Source organism: Schistocerca gregaria, chromosome 2 (genome assembly GCF_023897955.1).
Source record: "Schistocerca gregaria isolate iqSchGreg1 chromosome 2, iqSchGreg1.2, whole genome shotgun sequence".
Lineage (NCBI taxonomy): Eukaryota > Metazoa > Arthropoda > Insecta > Orthoptera > Acrididae > Schistocerca > Schistocerca gregaria.
This window is the reverse complement of record NC_064921.1, coordinates 851,481,058-851,501,381: the sequence shown is the minus strand read 5'-3', so window position 1 is coordinate 851,501,381 and position 20,324 is coordinate 851,481,058. Positions and strand designations below refer to the sequence as shown.

The window sequence follows — 20,324 nt, the reverse complement described above, 5'->3', positions numbered from 1 at the left end:
TCGGAATGCTTCGCCGGTAACTTAGTTTGTGTTGTCGACAAACACAGAATACAAATGTCTCACTGGATTACACTACAACTGAAAGTTATTGTTTAACCGCGATTGCACTTACAAGACCTTTCCAGTAAGGTCTTACGCCCTAGGAAATAAGCCTCGCCAAACAAGTACGGTCTAAAAGAGTGTTACTCAAAAGGAGCTGCGAATTCTTCCAGGAAGAAATGTAAATAACAGCTCGCTGAGGTCCTGCCATTAGCGCATTCGGGAGGACTACAGTTCAAATTCGCTTCCGGCCACCCTGAACTAGGTTTTCCGTGATTTTACTAAATCATTTCAGACAAATGGCGGGATGATTCCCTTGAAACTGCAGGGGCGACTTCCTTCCCAATTCTTCCTCAATGCGACGGGCCTGATGACCTAGCTGTTTGGTCCCCTCTCCCTTATCAGCCAACCAATCGACCTACCATTAGCTGGTAGTCATGACACACAAAACTTAAAGGGATGGATCGTAATAATATCAGAGAGTATTAACACCTATTTTCGACCTATTTTGTATTAGTTTCGATATTTCTATGTCAATTTGCAGTATTGCTTATATAGAATTTTGTATCTATCATGGAAATTCTTTGCTTTTGTATACATATTTCATTTATGTGAATTTTTTAACGATTTTTTTAAATTATGATTGTGGATTTAAATAAGTAATGGAATAATTGTGATGTAATGTGCTGTAAGTGACTTGGTCCATAGTTGTGGAACATTGCGTTAAACGGAAAAGATGTGGGGAAGCCCCGTAAGTGCGGAACAAGCCAACAATTAATTTACCAAAATTTTAAAGAAGTATAATCATTAGCCTTAAGTTTTAAGTAGCTGAAACCAGACTAAAAGAAAAGACAACACAATGGCAATAGCCTTTCAGCAAATATCCACTTGCCAGAATTCATACTTACTTACATAAAACACAGTAAAACCAAGATCTTTTTTATCATTGGCTCTACTAGATCATAAACAGACAATTAAGCACTGGTGAGAAAGACAAAAAAGGTACACAAATGTGCAATTAAGAATTTTTTATAAGTTACAAAATACCATAGTTGTTACATTACAAGGAGAACAAAATTTATGCAGAAAGATGATAATGTGTTATTATTGCCATTTTTTAATTTTTGAAGCCAGGATGTCTTGGTAATTCTGGAAGAAAAAGTTCTGCGTTGATTTAGTTTGTTCATTGAGGATTTCTGAATAGATTTTAGTTTTTAAATCTCTTAGTGTTCAAGGGCGTCCATCTGTCTTCCCTTCTCAGCGATGTATAACTCAGAAGGAGTGTCACTGATATCAGCAACAGAGTGTTCATGATGAGCAATATGTGATGCGGAACTGGATTTATTTATGTTTACTATGAAGTGCATCCATTTGGCCTTGTAGTGGGTTGCTAAATTTCTCCCTGTTTGACCTACGCAGAAGCAAGAACAGAAGCATATGAATTCGTGTATACCAGAATTTTTATGCCAATCTCTAGTGGATTTATTATTGTGAATAATTTTATTCTGTAGTTTATTGTAAGTGCGGAAGGATATTTTTTTGTTGGGTGGTATGAAAAGATTTGAAAGCTTATATGACACTTCACCAAAGAATGGAAGACAGACAAATTTTGCCATTTCTTTCTTAGCCTTTAATGGTGATGGTGGTTGCTTAAGTACATCGAAAAAGTCCAAAGCAGGGGACTTCGTTTTGTATTATAGAGAAATAGTGGAGCGATTGTGACCCACATGATACAATGTTTCGGGTGGACATCTTAAAAAATAGGGAAAAAAAGCGTTTTTCGTTGCGACGGGATCTTCTCACGAAATTGCAGTCACCAACTTTCTGCTCCGAATGCGAAAATATTTGGTTGACGTCGACTTACATAGGGAGGAACGCTAATCATAATAACGCAAGGGAAATCAGAACTCGCACGAAAACATATAGGTGTTCGTTTACTTCGTGCACTGTTAGAGAATGGATTAAAAGAGAATTAGTGGGAAGGTAGTTCAATGAACCCTTTTCCATGCACAGAGTTGCCATGTGGGTGTATTTTGCAAAAGGAAAAGACATAATGGCATCACTTGGAGGTTTTAACGCAAGACTGGGGAACCAACATTTAACTAATGCAATTGACACCAAAGGGGAAAGTATTTGAAATAAAAATGGACAAAACAATTCGCATTTTTAATAACCTGAAAATTACTGACGCTACTGGAAAGAAAAGAAAAGAAAAGAAAAGAAAGGAAAAGAACAGCAAAGAAAAGAACAGCAAAGAAAAGAACAGGGAAGAAAAGAACAGGAAAGGAAGGAAAGAAGGAAAGAAAAAAGGAAAAAAGCGAAAAGAAATGAAATATTCACAAGTTTAAATGGTCAGCGGCAACGGCCTTGCCGCAGTGGATACACCGGTTCCCGTCAGATCACCGAAGTTAAGCGCTGTCGGGCGCGGCCGGCACTTGGATGGGTGACCATCCGGGCTGCCATGTGCTGTTGCCATTTTTCGGGGTGCACTCAGTCTCGTGATACCAATTAAGGAGCTACTCGACCGAACAGTAGCGGCTCCGGTCAAAGTAAACCATTGTAACGACGGGGAGAGCTGTGTGCTGACCACACGCCCCTCCTATCCGCATCCTCAGCTGAGGATGACACGGCGGTCGAATGGTTCCGATGGGCCACTTGTGGCCTGATGACGGAGTGCTTTCTATATGGTCAGAAACTGAATATTATCGTATTTAACATAGCTTGTAGGTAATTTTATAGAAGTGTTTGCGATTTCTAGACTGTTTTCATGGTGCCTTATGTTTCGAAAATCATTGCAAAACGTGAAAATACGTGGATAAAAATATAAACGCTTTTATTAAAATGTTATTTGACAGTCCCCTACCCCCCCCCCCCCCCCCCTGGATCCGCGGATGCCTTCGGCACAGTGGTTGGGACGGCCGGAGGCAGCGGTGCGTCGCCTGTTCACCAGGGAAGGCGACGCTACCCCCGTTACTGCGCTGAGTCCGTAGCCGGGCTGACGTTGAGCTGTTACTAAGGCGGAGCGCGACACAGCTTAAGTCGCTGGCGCGGCAACTCGGAGAGCCTTGGCAGAGCGGCTGATGGATGGCCCTCCAGTTCATCAGCTGTGCCTCAAGCCGCGCAGCCTCCTCCCTCTAGTTCTGCTTACAGACTGCCTGGCGAAAGAAATGAAGCGCCCAGAAGACACGGTTGGATGTCAGCGTATCTTCGTACACGGACATATCAACGGCAGGTATGTAAATGATTTGAACTGCAGTTCCCTGTGACTTGCAGAAAGGCCACCAGGGTGCATTACTATAGTTCCTGTTAAGCTTTATTACAAAGCCAGGTAGGTTGCATAAGGGACACGAACAACGTGATATATTCAATGATCGCTGTGAAGAACACAGAGATGCTGCATACATATATATCACATAGCGGCATCAGCATTTGACAGAATCGGAGGAGAAGGAAGATACTAGTATTTAACGTTCCGTCAACAACGAGGTCACAGAGACGAAGCACAAGCTCGGATTCCCGAAGGATAGAGGTGACACTGTATAACAATTCCAAACCCAAAGAAAGCAGGTGTTAACAGATGTGAAAATTACCGAACTATCAGTTTAATAAGTCACGACTGGAAAATACTAACACGAATTCTTTACAGACGAATGGAAAATCTGGTTGAAGCCGACCTCGGGGAAGATCAGTTTGAATTCCGTAGAAATATTGGAACACGTGAGGCAATACTGACCCTACGACCTATCTTAGGAGAATGATTAAGGAAAGGCAAACCTACGTTTCTAGTATTTGTAGACTTAGAGAAAGCTTTTGACCATGTTGACTGGAATACTCTCTTTCAAATTCTGAAGATGGCATGGGTAAAATACAGGGAGCCAAAGGCTTTTACAATTTCTACAGAAACCAGATGGTAGTTACAAGAGCCGAGGGGCGTCAAAGCGAAGCAGTGGCTGAGAAGGGAGTGAGACAGTGTTGTACCATATCCCCGATGTTATTCATTATGTGTATTGAGCAAGCACTAAAGGAAACAAAAGAAAAATTCGGAGTAGGTATTAAAATCCATGGAGAAGAAATAAAAACTTTGAGGTTCGCCGATGACATGGTAATTCTGTCAGAGACAGCAAAGGACTTGGAAGAGCAGTTGAACGGAATGGACAGTGTCTTGAAAGGAGGATATAAGATGAACATCAACAAAAGCAAAACGAGGATAATGGAATGTAGTCGAGTTAACTCGGGTGATGCTGAGGGAATTAGATTAGGACATGAGACACTTAAACTAGTAAGTGGGTATTGCTCTTTGGGGAGCAAAGTAACTGATAATGTTCGAAGTAGAGAGGATATAAAATGTAGACTGGCAATGGCAAAGAAAGCATTTCTGAAGAAGAGAAATTTGTTAACATCGAGTATAGATTTAAGTGTCAGGAAGTCTTTTCTGAAAGTATTTGTATGGAGTGTAGCCATGAATGGAAGTGAAACGTGAACAACAAATAGTTTAGACAAAAAGAGAATAGAAGCATTCGAAGTGTGGTGCTACAGAAGAATGCTGAAGATTACATGGGTATATCACATAACTAATGAGGAGGTACTGAACAGGTTTGCGGAGAAGAGAAGTTTGTGGCACAACTTGACCAGAAGAAGGAATCGATTGGTAAGACATGTTCTGAGGCATCATGGGATCACCAATTTTGTATTGGAGAGTAGCGTGGCGGAAGACTAAGAGATGAATACACTTAGCAGATTCAGAAAGATGTAGGTTGCAGTAGATACTGGAAAAAGAAGAAGCTTGCACAGGATAAAGTAGCATGGAGAGCTGCATCAAACCAGTCTCTGGACTGAAGACCACAACAACAACACAGGTGACGTTAAAAGCAAGGGTGGTAACATTAAGAGTGCAGCTGGAATTCCACTGCTAAATGTAGAGGAGATAGCGGATAGGTGGAAAAAATACACTGAATGCCTCTATGAGGGGGAAGATTTGTCTTACGTGATAGAAGAGGAAACAGGAGTCAATTTAGGTGAGATAGGGGAACCAGTATTTGAATCAGAATTTGAAAGAGGTTTGGAGGAGTTAAGATCAAATAAGGCAGAACGGATAGGAAACATTCCCTCAGAATTTCTAAAATTCTGGCAAAAAAACGACTATTCACATTTGCGTGTCGAATGTATGAGTCTGGCGATATACCATCCGACTTCTGCAAAAATATCATCCATACAATTCCGAAGACTACAAGAGCTGACAAGAGCGAGAACTATCGAACAATCAGCTTAACAGCTCATCCATCCAAGTGGCTGGCAAGAATAATATGCAGAAGAATGGAATAGAAAATTGAGGATGTGGCAGATGACGATTAGTTTAGCTTTAGAGAAGGTAAAGGCGCGAGAGACACAATTCTGATCTTGCGGTTGATAATGAAAGAAAGACTAAAGTAAAATAATGGGACGTTCATAGGATTTGTCGACCTGGAAACAGCGTTCGACAATGTAAAATTCTGAGGAAAATAGGAGTAAGCTGTAAGGAGAGACGGGTAACATACAATATATACAAGAGCCAAGAGGGAATAATAAGAGTGGACGACCAAGAACGAAGTGATCGGATTAAAAAGTGTGTAACATTTCGCCCCTACTGTTCAGTCTATACATCAAAGAAGCAATGATGCAAATAAAAGAAAGATTGGGGAGTGGAAATAAAATTCAAGATGAAAGGATATGAATGATACGATTCGCTGACAACATTTCCATCCTGAGTGGAAGTGAAGAACAATTACATGACATGCTGAGTGGAATGAACAATCTAATGAGTACACAATATGGACTGAGAGTAAATCGAAGAAAGACAAAAGTAATGACAAGTAGTAGAAATGAGAACAGTGAGAAACTTAATATCAGGATTTTGGGCTTGGAGAAGATGAAGTTAAGGAATTCAACTACCTGGGCAGTAAAATAAACATTGGCGGGCGGAAGAAGGAGGGCATAAAAAGCAGACTAGCACTGGCAAAAAGGGCATTCCTGCCCAAGAGAGGTCTACCAGCATCAAACATAGCCCTTAACTTGAGGAAGAAATTTTTGAGTCGATCGTCTGGAGTACAGCATTATATAGTAGTTAAACATGGACTGTGGGAAAACCGGAACAGAAGAGAATCGAATAAGTTGAGATGTGTTGCTACACACGAATGTTGAAAATTAGGTGGACTGATAAGGTAAGGTACGAGGAGGATCTGCGCAGAATGGGAGAGGGAAAGAATCTGTGGAAAACACTGATAAGGGAAGGGACGGGATGATAGGACATCTGTTAAGACATGAAGGAATGGCTTCCATGGTACTAGAGAGAACTGTAGATGGCAAAAATTGTAGAGGAAGAGAGAGATTGGAATATATCCAGCAAATAATTGAGGTTGTAGGTTGTAAGTGTTACTCTGAGATGGAGAGGTTAGCACAGGAGAGGAATTCGTGGCGGGCCGCATCAAACCAGTCACCAGTCAGAAGACTGATGCTCGAAAAAAAGAAAAAAAAAATTGGCTTTGCCCTTTCAAAGGAACCATCTAACCATCTCGGCATTTGCCTTCAGCAATTTAAGGACAATTACAGAAAAAGCGAAATCTGGATGGCCGACGCGGAGGTGAAACGTACTCCTCCCCAAAGCGTGTCCAGCGTGCTAACCACCGCGCTACCTCGCTCGGTAACAGAATGTGAATGAGGCCACATTGTTTGTCTCCATTTCGTCGGTAGGTCGAATCGTTTAGTATACTGATTTGTGGCACATTCGGTGAGACGGCAGCGTGACATGGGAACGCTAGTGTAGGCGTACTATCCATCAAAGTCCCGGCCGACAGCGTCTCATCATCACAGGGGAGGATCGCTGTATTGTGCCCCAAGCTTATCATAGGCCATTCACGTCTGCACCTACCACCCGAGAACAAGTGTTGGATTCCCTGCAACATTTTGTGCAATTTATTCAAAGTACTTTTAATAACTCGGCCGCATTTACTTTACCTATAGCCGACACACTGCCGGTACACTCTTTCAAAATGTTATTCACTGTCGCGAAATACAAACATTCATATGACATGTTCAAATGAATTGAAGAGTGGGAAGAGGAATTCTGCCTCATGCAAGACACCTATTTCCTGTTTTGTTTAACCCAGACATGTTTCAACACATTTTGTGCTATCTTCAGTGGGTTATTTTTTTATTTTCTAACTGTAAAATTGTTGTTACATATTAACATTTAGCGAAACGTTTGTTACATAATATTTTCAATTGTGAATGAATAATTGTTTTAAAATATTATACATAATTTGTTCATAGTTCACAGTTGAGATTTTATGAACGACCTGATCCACTATGTGTTGTTTATAACATTATGTCAAAGTTCTGTTCATAGCTAATTGGCAAAAAGAGTGGATGTTTGAATTAGTTTACATACCTTACATGATACTATTGGACACTTGTTTTGGTAGATATTCTGTTACACAATCTACAACTTCTCATATGCAAAACAGCAAAACGTTTTGCACGAAAGTCAAAGGTCCCGAGTTTGAGACTCAGTCCGGCACACAGTTTTAATCTCCCAGCAAGTGTCATATCAGCGCACATTCCACTGCAGAGTGAAAATTTCATTTTGGAAACAAACGTGTTGTCAAAATATCTAAAGCCGTTGCTTCTCCATTGTCACTTGAAGAGTCAATACGCTGGAGAAGTTCATGTTTCACGTTGTTAGCGACATTTTGCCATGTATCTCATCTGTTATTGTCTTGTAAGTCCAATACGTGCAGTAGACATCTGTCGTATCCTAATTCTTACGAATATTTTGTTTTAGGCAAATTAAATAATAAATATTCCAAAAGTCTCAATTATAATAAACCACACACGAAACAATATAAAGGAATTTAATGGTTTGTGATTGTATGTGTAACACCGAGTTTTAAATCTCTCTGTGTTCTGCTACTAACATATTTTGGGTACCTCATAAAAATTACGAGTGATTTCCTCTAATTTTAAACGTTGGGAAGTCGTTACGTTAGCAGCAGTGCCACATGGCTCCAGAAACAGCAAAAAATTGCAGTATTATAATAATGATATTTCGTCATGCCGCCAGGAATAATGCATGAAAGAAATGCTCAACAATATTTTTTCTGTATCAAAAGTTGGCGTATTCGTTATCAGGGAGGGTCCGCTGTCGCTACTTGCACAAAACTGTACAAATTCAGTCTGCACATCGCTTCTCATTATATCCACATGACCGGTTAAGGGCCAGCTACCCATACACGAGTCACTTGTTACAGTTACAGAGTAACCAATCGAAAACACAACTAGAAGTTATGACAGCGAACTTTCAGTTCCATATTGTACAGCTAACTCTTAATTGTTATAAGAGTTCTGGCTCGAAACTGGTCATTTGGAAATAAAGAAAAGCCACCTGGACAGTTTAGTATTCCTTTGTAACATTGGTAATTTTCGCCTCACAAACATTAGTATACGATCAATAGCAAATTCCTGATAGCCTGAAATTATCAAACAATTGTAATGTAAAAGAAATTAACCGTCGCATAGCAGCAACAGAATCTATTATTCTTTATCTTTGCCGCTCTTGTGCGGCGGCTGTAAATCTTTATTACATGTATCGATTAATGATATAAAAAGAATTATGTTTTTTTTTTTTTTTTTTCGAGATTGCAAGACAATTGAGGCCTTTCACTGCTTCTACTCCATGAAAGGCAGACGCGGACTTGCTGCCTTCCGCAATCTGTATTTTATAATTTGTTCAAAACAGTCTGTAATTGTACTACTTGTAATCTCAATCAGAAAATATAGTTTTATGTAATTAATTACGAGCAGGCACCATCGAGAGGACTTTAATCTCAAGTATTGCCTGGAACGTGCAAAGCTTTTGTTAATACGCACCAGCTATTGTAACTGTAATATAAAAAGGTACCTAGCATTAAAAACGTGTTTTATATGTGAAGTGAGCTTATTTGGACAAATTATCCATCTCCTCATTACTTGAATGTTAATCATTTTCTATCAGTTTATTAAGGCAGGAGGAACATTATCGTTTTCCAATCATTTCTGAAACAATCTTTTTCAATTGTGTAGTGTTGATTTCTTTTAAAGTCAGTAAATATTTTGGTGCCGTAGTGACGGTCCGGGTATGACTGCATCGCAGTCACGAAAACGCTCGGAAATGATAATGTTGCTTCCTAACAATGTCAAATAAATTAATCTGCTGCTCCATGTCCAAAGAATGTCAGGTATGTAGTCATTTGTTACTATAAGATAATTCAATCAATCTCTGATTCTGTCGCCAAGTTACACATAAAACATCATTACAATATCTTCCACACTATACAGGGTGTTACAAAAAGGTACGGCCAAACATTCAGAAAACATTCCTCACACACAAAGAAAGAAAATATGTTATGTGGACATGTGTCCGGAAACGCTTACTTTCCATGTTAGAGCTCATTTTATTACTTCTCTTCAAATCAAATTAATCATGGATTGGAAAAACACAGCAACAGAACGTACCAGCGTGACTTCAAACACCTTATTACAGGAAATGTTCAAAATGTCCTCCGTTAGCGAGGATACATGCATCCACCCTCCGTCGCATGGAATTCCTGATGCGCTGATGCAGCCCTGGAGAATGGAGTATTGTATCACAGCCGTCCACAATACGAGCACGAAGAGTCTCTACATTTGGTACCGGGGTTGCGTAGACAAGAGCTTTCAAATGCCCCCATAAATGAAAGTCAAGATCGTTGAGGTCAGGAGAGCGTGGAGGCCATGGAATTGGTTCGCCTCTACCAATCCATCGGTCACCGAATCTGTTGTTGAGGAGCGTACGAACACTTCGACTGAAATGTGCAGGAGCTCCATCGTGTATGAACCACATGTTGTGTCGTACTTGTAAAGGCACATGTTCTAGCAGCACAGGTAGAGTATCCCGTATGAAATCATGATAACGTGCTCCATTGAGCGTAGGTGGAAAAACATGGTGCCCAATTAAGACATCACCAACAATGCCTGCCCAAACGTACACAGAAAATCTTTGTTGATGACGTGATTGCACAACTGCATTCGGATTCTCGTCAGGCCGCACATGTTGATTGTGAAAATTTACAATTTGATCACGTTGGAGTACATACTGACGAAACTAAAATGAGCTCTAACATGGAAATCAAGCGTTTCCGGACACGTGACCACATAACATCTTTTCTTTATTTGTGTGTGAGGAATGTTTCCTGAAGGTTTGGCCGTACCTTTTTGTAACCCCCTGGATACAGGGTGAGTCACCTAACATTACCGCTGGATATATTTCGTATTCCACATCAAATACTGGCGAATCGATTCCACAGACCGAACGTGAGGAGAGGGGCTAGTGTAATTTGTTAATACAAACCATAAAAAAAATGCACGGAAGTATGTTTTTTAAACCTACGTTTTTTTTAATGGAAACCTGTTAGTTTTGTTAGCACATCTGATCATATAAACAAATATGTCATCAGTGCCGTTTGTTGCATTGTAAAATGTTAATTACATCCGGAGATATTGTAACCTAAAGTTGACGCTTGAGTACCACTCCTCCGCTGTTCGATCGTGTGTATCGGAGGGCACCGAATTACGTAGGGGTCCAAAGGGAACAGTGATGGACCTTAGTTACAGAAGAGACTGGAACAGCATATTACGTCCACATGCTAACCCCTTTTTATTGGTCTTTTTCACTGACGCACATGTACATTACCGTGAGGGACGAGGTACACGTACACACGTGGTTTCCGTTTTCATTTACGGAGTGGAATAGAGTGTGCCCCGACATGTCAGGCCAATAGATGTTCAATGTGGTGGCCATCATTTGCTGCACACAATTGCAATCTCTGGCGTAACGAATGTCGTACACGCCGTAGTACATCTGGTGTAATGTCGCCGCAGGTTGCCACAATATGTTGTTTCATATCCTCTGGGGTTGTACGCACATCACGGTACACATTCTCCTTCAACGTACCCCACAGAAAGAAGTCCAGAGGTGTAAGATCAGGAGAATGGGCTGGCCAATTTATGCATCCTCCACATCCTATGAAACGCCCGTGGCCCGTGCTTGTTACAACACTCAACTGAACGTCGGAGATTTCAAGCGTCAACTTTAGGTTACAATATTTCCGGATGTAATTAACATTTTACAATGCAACAAACGGCACTGATTACGTATTTGTTGATATGTTCAGATGTGCTAAGAAAACTAACGTGGTTCCATTTTAAAAAAACGTAGGTTTGTGTTAAAAACATACTTCCGGGCATTTTGGATGGTTTGTGTTAATCAATTACACTAGCCCCTATCCTCACGTTCGGTCTGTGGAATCGGTTCGTCAGTATTTGATGTGGTTTACGAAATACACTCCTGGAAATGGAAAAAAGAACACATTGACACCGGTGTGTCAGACCCACCATACTTGCTCCAGACACTGCGAGAGGGCTGTACAAGCAATGATCACACGCACGGCACAGCGGACACACCAGGAACCGCGGTGTTGGCCGTCGAATGGTGCTAGCTGCGCAGCATTTGTGCACCGCCGCCCTCAGTGTCAGCCAGTTTACCGTGGCATACGGAGCTCCATCGCAGTCTTTAACACTGGTAGCATGCCGCGAGAGCGTGGACGTGAATCGTATGTGAAGTTGACGGACTTTGAGCGAGGGCGTATAGTGGGCATGCGGGAGGCCGGGTGGACGTACCGCCGAATTGCTCAACACGTGGGGCGTGAGGTCTCCACAGTACATCGATGTTGTCGCCAGTGGTCGGCGGAAGGTGCACGTGCGCCCGTCGACCTGGGACCGGACCGCAGCGACGCACGGATGCACGCCAAGACCGTAGGATCCTACGCAGTGCCGTAGGGGACCGCACCGCCACTTCCCAGCAAATTAGGGACACTGTTGCTCCTGGGGTATCGGCGAGGACCATTCGCAACCGTCTCCATGAAGCTGGGCTACGGTCCCGCACACCGTTAGGCCGTCTTCCGCTCACGCCCCAACATCGTGCAGCCCGCCTCCAGTGGTGTCGAGACAGGCGTGAATGGAGGGACGAATGGAGACGTGTCGTCTTCAGCGATGAGAGTCGCTTCTGCCTTGGTGCCAATGATGGTCGTATGCGTGTTTGGCGCCGTGCAGGTGAGCGCCACAATCAGGACTGCATACGACCGAGGCAAACAGGGCCAACACCCGGCATCATGGTGTGGGGAGCGATCTCCTACACTGGCCGTACACCTCTGGTGATCGTCGAGGGGACACTGAATAGTGCACGGTACATCCAAACCGTCATCGAACCCATCGTTCTACCATTCCTAGACCGGCAAGGGAACTTGCTGTTCCAACAGGACAATGCACGTCCGCATTATCCCGTGCCACCCAACGTGCTCTAGAAGGTGTAAGTCAACTACCCTGGCCAGCAAGATCTCCGGATCTGTCCCCCATTGAGCATGTTTGGGACTGGATGAAGCGTCATCTCACGCGGTCTCCACGTCCAGCACGAACGCTGGTCCAACTGATGCGCCAGGTAGAAATGGCATGGCAAGCCGTTCCACAGGACTACATCCAGCATCTCTACGATCGTCTCCATGGGAGAATAGCAGCCTGCATTGCTGCGAAAGGGGGATATACACTGTACTAGTGCCGACATTGTGCATGCTCTGTTGCCTGTGTCTATGTGCCTGTGGTTCTGTCAGTGTGATCATGTGATGTATCTGACCCCAGGAATGTGTCAATAAAGTTTCCCCTTCCTGGGACAATGAATTCACGGTGTTCTTATTTCAATTTGCAGGAGTGTATATCCAGCGGTAACGTTAGGTGACTCACCCTGTATATAACACAACACCTTCTACCGCACCACTATCTCCTGATGCTAACCAACGACTATCCAAGATAAACTTTATATACAGAACTGCAACTCTATGCTATTTTACTGACAGAACGCTTGCGAATCAGCTAAATCCTCTATAATTATTCTGTGGTTTGCGAAAAGGCTACTGTATTCTAAAAAAATTTACGCGCTTTATTTCCTCAATTCGTGTTTTCCGATGGGAATTGTATTCGTCCACCAATATCAAACGACAAATATTAAATCTTTCCGAAGTAATGGGGCTAGCTAATGCCACAGTTAGCTGCTGGCGTTGTTAATGCAGTTACACATGAACGCACCCAGGAGCGCAAAATACGCGGTGGACGGATTAAAAACAGCCACATGCCATCTATACAAGTGATTGAACAAATATTCGTCAGCAGCTGACGGCGGCTGATATTATAGCAGAAATAATAATTGCTGACGAAAGTTTCTGTGGATATCGCGGGGAGGGGTGGTGTGCGGGGTGCAGGTAGGGTTCCGAGGTAGGGGGAAGAGGGGGGAAGGGCGTGTTACCATCTGATGCTCTTCCGAAATCTGGTGGAATTTAGTGGAAGTCGCCCTAGAACTTCACAAAATCTTTGCGTTTGTTTTCTCTCAGGGTATAGTTCTTTCAGTTGAAAAGGGAAACGGGAATTGAATGGTGGTACCCGTACAGGTAGGATTCTGCAGAGGAAATAAACTCAGCTTTGCAGCTTCAAATTGATACGTAGAATAAAGTACAGCTGAATAGAGTTCTCAAAACTAACCGGTTTGCAGGTATTGACCCAGGGTTGGCTACTAGGATTTCCCTCTCCCAAATGTAATGTGCTCTCGTTCCCGCGTGCAACATACAACAATTAACAAATATAAAATGGTTTAGTACGATAATAAGAACTTTCTTATGGTAGCTTTTAGTACATCACTTTACCGTAACTTAGAAGAATAATAATTTCTTCTTCTTTTCTTGTGCACTTTCTGCTTTAGGCCAGTTGTGGCTTGGTAGCGTTTCCTATTTTCGATCTCCAGGGATATATTTCTTTTTCGGTTTAAAGTTCTTTATCTTAGTTGATGGTCTCTCTGGATCCATTCCTTCTAGGTGTTTATTCCATTTCTATTTGTTTTCATGAAGTTTTTCTTTCGCACTCAAATTTCAACTCTTCTCGAATATTTTTGTATTTCATCTATTCTTTTACATTCCTTAACTACTCTAAGAAACCTAACTTCTACTCCCTGTATTTGTTTTTCTTATCTTATGTTTAATGCCAAAGATTGACTGCTATATGAAGGGCTTATTTCAGTAGTGGTACAAGTTTATTTTTGTTCAGTGTGAGATACAGAGTCCTAAAGTTAAATGAGCGCTGAAAAATCTACAGTTGAGGTACCATAAATATCCAAGCATATGGCTTCTTGCTAAAGATGAACCTTTCTTTCTGTTGGATCATTAATTGCAGAATCATTATAGGCAGAAAAGGGGAGGTAATGGACCTGTACCCCTATTGAAATAAGCCCTTCATATAACAGGTAAGAAGAAAGGTTTCAGTATACGAGTAAAGGAAAAAATCCGAAAAGTGTTGCTTTGTACTTGTATCACACGGAAAAAATGTTTTGTCGTCAACTGTTATCCGACTGTCTGTCTGTCTGTCTATCCGTCTGTTAAGACCCCATTTCCTCAGCAACAAGCATCAAGTTGAAATTTAAGTCACATACTAAGGTCTACGGCCCCTTGATGGTGTAAAAAAATTAAGTTTCTAAGGGCATCTAATTAAAAGATATGGTCTTTCACGTCACATATTTTAATGATCGGAAACTCATTTATCAAAACTTACGGGGTACTTCCCCTTGACCTAGAACTATTAAATTTGACAAAAAGGAAGATTTTATATTTCAAGTAACAGAATAAAATCCGAAAATTGTTAAACTCTAATTTTATCACAAAAAAATTATATTTGCCATTTGACTTACATTGTATTCGCCATCTGTCAAATGCATAACAGGAAAAAATTACTACATGCAAAGATAAAATGTAAGTTGTAGTCATGTTTTAGTAAGTAAATAAAAAATATGTTATTAAGTTTTCTCTCTTCATATGCATAGCCTGAAATTCTCGGGATCGATATCTCGTCAGTATCGATATCGATAACAAGCAAAATTTGTCTAGGCTTTCGATTCCCGCGATAGGTGATCTACGTATGTACATAATTAAGTTTGAACGGAAGCTTCAATGCTCGAGTCCTACTGCCATTTGGCCAGTTTCCAATATTTATCCCTTCTTTTTCAAAAATTGTCCCGAGTAGCTAACTGTTCTAATTACTTACTGTGAATATGTCAAGTAAAAGATACAAGAGCATTCAGAAATTCTGATATCGGGGCTGGTCACTAGCATGTAAAAGGTCAAACAGGCACTTTTGCTGAGTGGAAGCAGCAGAAACGTTTGCTACACTGAAGCAAGAGTAGATCTACAAAGTATATATACTCCGGGATGTAATATTGAGGCCCTACAGCAGAATGATACTTTATATGATATAAAATTGAATTGCACCAGTGGTCTATGAGTGTTCCAGCCGTCGTAGCTCACTGAGTAGACTGCTGGAAATGGAAAAAAGAACACATTGACACCGGTGTGTCAGACCCACCATACTTGCTCCCGACACTGCGAGAGGGCTGTATAAGCAATGATCAAACGCACGGCACAGCGGACACACCAGGAACCGCGGTGTTGGCCGACGAATGGCGCTAGCTGCGCAGCATTTGTGCACCGCCGCCGTCAGTGTCAGCCAGTTTGCCGTGGCATACGGAGCTCCATCGCAGTCTTTAACACTAGTAGCATGCCGCGACAGCGTGGACGTGAACCGTATGTGCAGTTGACGGACTTTGAGCGAGGGCATATAGTGGGCATGCGGGAGGCCGGGTGGACGTACCGCCGATTTGCTCAACACGTGGGGCGTGACGTCTCCACAGTACATCGATGTTGTCGCCAGTGGTCGGCGGAAGGTGCACGTGCCCGTTGACCTGGGACCGGACCGCAGCGACGCACGGATGCACGCCAAGACCGTAGGATCCTACGCAGTGCCGTAGGGGACCGCACCGCCACTTCCCAGCAAATTAGGGACGCTGTTGCTCCTGGGGTATCGGCGAGGATCATTCGCAACCGTCTCCATGAAGCTGGGCTACGGTCCCGTTAGGCTCACGCCCCAGCATCGTGCAGCCCGCTTCCAGTGGTGTCGCGACAGGCGTGAATGGAAGGATGAATGGAGACGTGTCGTCTTCAGCGATGAGAGTCGCTTCTGCCTTGGTGCCAATGATGGTTGTATGCGTGTTTGGCGCCGTGCAGGTGAGCGCCACAATCAGGACTGCATACAACCGAGGCACACAGGGCCAACACCCGGAATCATGGTGTGGGGAGCGATTTCCTACACTGGCCGTACACCTCTGGTGATCGTCGAGGGGACACTGAATAGTGCACGGTACATCCAAAGCGTCATCGAACCCATCGTTCTACCATTCCTAGACCGGCAAGGGAACTTGCTGTTCCAACAGGACAATGCACGTCCGCATGTATCCCGTGCCACCCAACGTGCTCTAGAAGGTGTAAGTCAACTACACTGGCCAGCAAGATCTCCGGATCTGTCCCCCATTGAGCATGTTTGGGACTGGATGAAGCGTCGTCTCACGCGGTCTGCACGTCCAGCACGAACGCTGGTCCAACTGAGGCGCCAGGTGGAAATGGCATGGCAAGCCGTTCCACAGGACTACATCCAGCATCTCTACGATCGTCTCCATGGGAGAATAGCAGCCTGCATTGCTGCGAAAGGTGGATATACACTGTACTAGTGCCGACATTGTGCATGCTCTGTTGCCTGTGTCTATGTGCGTGTGGTTCTGTCAGTGTGATTATGTGATGTATCTGACCCCAGGAATGTGTCAATAAAGTTTCCCCTTCCTGGGACAATGAATTCACGGTGTTCTTATTTCAATTTCCAGGAGTGTATTATCCACCGAGGAGCTATGGTTCGAATCCTCGTAAAGTTCATTTATCGCCGGTACAGTAGCACAGCGTGTTCGGTCAGAAGGGCGCTGGCCCTCTGTAATAAAACAACTGAGTAAAGGAATCAACGATCAACTTGAACAGACGCCTTATGAAGTCCGCCCAGACCAAACGCAACTAACATTACCAAACAAATTTTAAAAAAAGGAATAGGGTGTTCGATTAGTAAGCAAAACGTCTTCGGTCCGGGTTCTTATCCCGACACCGCTTAAATTTTGATTAATAATCAGTGTTGGCGACCAAACACTTCCGGAATGAAAAGTCATTCTGCCAACGGCCTTGTCAAAGAGGGCGGAGGAGCCTTTCCTTGGGGTGCGAAACTGCCCCCGAAGGCGGAAGACACCAATGATCAATGGCACGAGAATACAGAAGGCAACCACTGCAATAGACACGTTAGAGACACGTAACGTGTATCCACAAGACACGTGGCCTGTAATTGAGGAAGTGTCATGATGATCTCTCGATTGGAAAAAGAATCCGAAGTAATACCCCATTCGGATCCCTGGGAGGGGACTGCCAAGTGGGAGGTGAGCGTGAGAAAAAGATTGAATAACTAACGAAAGGATAACGTTCTGCCAGTCGGGGCGTGGAATGACAGAAGTTTGAACGTGCTAGAGTAGCTACAAAATTTGAAAAGAGATATGCAAAGGCTCAATCTAGATACTGTAGGGGTCAGTGAACTGAAATGGAAAGAAGACAAGGATTTTTGGACAGTGCTAGCCAACATCCGAAAAATGTTCGAGCTCACATGCCGTTCCTTTTCGTCGAAATGTCTTGGTTCAAACTCGTCTAGGGGTGGAACCGCAGGTGTCGCATTACACGCCCTAAATTAGACACTTGTGACTCTTTGGTTAAATTGTTTGGTTAATGGCAAGTTTGCGTAAGACTAAGTTAATATAACATATAATAAGAGAAATAATAATATCTGGAAGTTAATTAACGACCCATAAGTTATGTAGGCCACAAAGTTTCAATTTGGTTGGATTAATGTTTATTCAGAAAGAAAACTAATAGTGAAAGTGGTCGTATGTAGAGTTACTGTTACACTCGAGCGCTTATCCATTTGACGCAGTTCGGTCATTCACAATCTTATCGCGCATTACAAGTCCAGTACTCCACCTCGTCAACTATGCGGAAAGTTATTCACGCCGGGCTCGCGGCTGCTGACCGCTCAGAGACTAAGTCCCGCGATACCACACAGAGCGAAATTTTCTAGGTCGTTTCGCTTCCTAGCGACCAGAAGTCCGACTGTCCGCTTTCGCGTCTCAGTCAGACCTGTTCCCTTACGTGTCTACACCAGCACTCCGCTGGCCGCCCCAGCCGCGTTTCCCGCGCGCCGAATATCCTCGCTCAACTAAGGCAGTTCCCTTTCCTAAAGTCGTCCATCTGATTGGCTACAACCTATTCTATATTATTTTACAGTTTAACATATTTAAATAATCAAAGCTTGACTAATTTCACGTTCTAAATAAAGCAACAATAATATCTATTACATAATAAACGTTACATTCTTTTACATAAAAACAATACAATTTCCTTCTTAGCTTTGAATGCCATGGCCAGTATCCTTGCACCAATGTGTTTTCTGATAAATACGTAATTAACAAAACTAACTATTATGCACTAAACTTTAAAACAAATATTCTATTACCTAATAATTCAATAAGATTTCATGCTGCCATCGTTCAGTGTGTTTTGTGTGCAGAAAATGATGATCTGATGCTTAACTGTAAATACTAATAATTTAAATTTACTATATCTTTTAAACAAATAGACTTACGGAGTGGTTATTTACGACGTTTGTCATTTTAATGATGCGCTTCTATCTACACTCCTGGAAACGGAAAAAAGAACACATTGTAACCGGTGTGTCATGCCCACCATACTTGCTCCGGACACTGCGAGAGGGCTGTACAAGCAATGATCACACGCACGGCACAGCGGACACACCAGGAACCGCGGTGTTGGCCGTCGAATGGCGCTAGCTGCGCAGCATTTGTGCACCGCCGCCGTCAGTGTCAGCCAGTTTGCCGTGGCATACGGAGCTCCATCGCAGTCTTTAACACTGGTAGCATGCCGCGACAGCGTGAACGTGAACCGTATGTGCAGTTGTCGGACTTTGAGCGAGGGCGTATAGTGGGCATGCGGGAGGCCGGGTGGACATACCGCCGAATTGCTCAAAACGTGGGGCGTGAGGTCTCCACAGTACATCGATGTTGTCGCCAGTGGTCGGCGGAAGGTGCACGTGCCCGTCGACCTGGGACCGGACCGCAGCGACGCACGGATGCACGCCAAGACCGTAGGATCCTACGCAGTGCCGTAGCGGACCGCACCGCCACTTCCCAACAAATTAGGGACACTGTTGCTCCTGGTGTATCGGCAAGCACCATTCGCAACCGTCTCCATGAAGCTGGGCTACGGTCCCGCACACCGTTAGGCCGTCTTCCGCTCACGCCCCAACATCGTGCAGCCCGCCTCCAGTGGTGTCGCGACAGGCGTGAATGGAGGGACGAATGGAGACGTGTCGTCTCCAGCGATGAGAGTCGCTTCTGCCTTGGTGCCAATGATGGTCGTATGCGTGTTTGGCGCCGTGCAGGTGAGCGCCACAATCAGGACTGCATACGACCGAGGCACACAGGGCCAACACCCGGCATCATGGTGTGGGGAGCGATCTCCTACACTGGCCGTACACCTCTGGTGATCGTCGAGGGGACACTGAATAGTGCACGGTACATCCAAACCGTCATCGAACCCATCGTTCTACCATTCCTAGACCGGCAAGGGAACTTGCTGTTCCAACAGGACAATGCACGTCCGCATGTATCCCGTGCCACCCAACGTGCTCTAGAAGGTGTAAGTCAACTACCCTGGCCAGCAAGATCTCCGGATCTGCCCCCATTGAGCATGTTTGGGACTGGATGAAGCGTCGTCTCACGCGGTCTGCACGTCCAGCACGAACGCTGGTCCAACTGAGGCGCCAGGTGGAAATGGCATGGCAAGCCGTTCCACAGGACTACATCCAGCATCTCTACGATCGTCTCCAGGGGAGAATAGCAGCCTGCATTGCTGCGAAAGATGGATATACACTGTACTAGTGCCGACATTGTGCATGCTCTGTTGCCTGTGTCTATGTGCCTGTGGTTCTGTCATGTGATCATGTGATGTATCTGACCCCAGGAATGTGTCAATAAAGTTTCCCCTTCCTGGGACAATGAATTCATGGTGTTCTTATTTCTGTTTCCAGGAGTGTAAAATGTCGATCGTTAAGATCGACTAAAACGTTCAGTTTTACCATTCAGGTCTTTGTTACAAAACTTGTGAATTTTGCTTTAACAGAAAATCCTCAACTATTATAGATCTGATCGATATTGA

General features: G+C 43.6%; 1 protein-coding gene and 1 pseudogene across 1 annotated transcript in view; both read left to right on the top strand.

Moving 5' to 3' along the window:
* Positions 1-20,324, top strand: part of LOC126336008 (uncharacterized) — a 1,808,067-nt gene that overhangs the window by 1,404,966 nt on the left and 382,777 nt on the right. The window lies entirely within an intron of this gene.
* On the top strand, positions 2,397-2,514 carry LOC126337114 (5S ribosomal RNA; annotated as a pseudogene).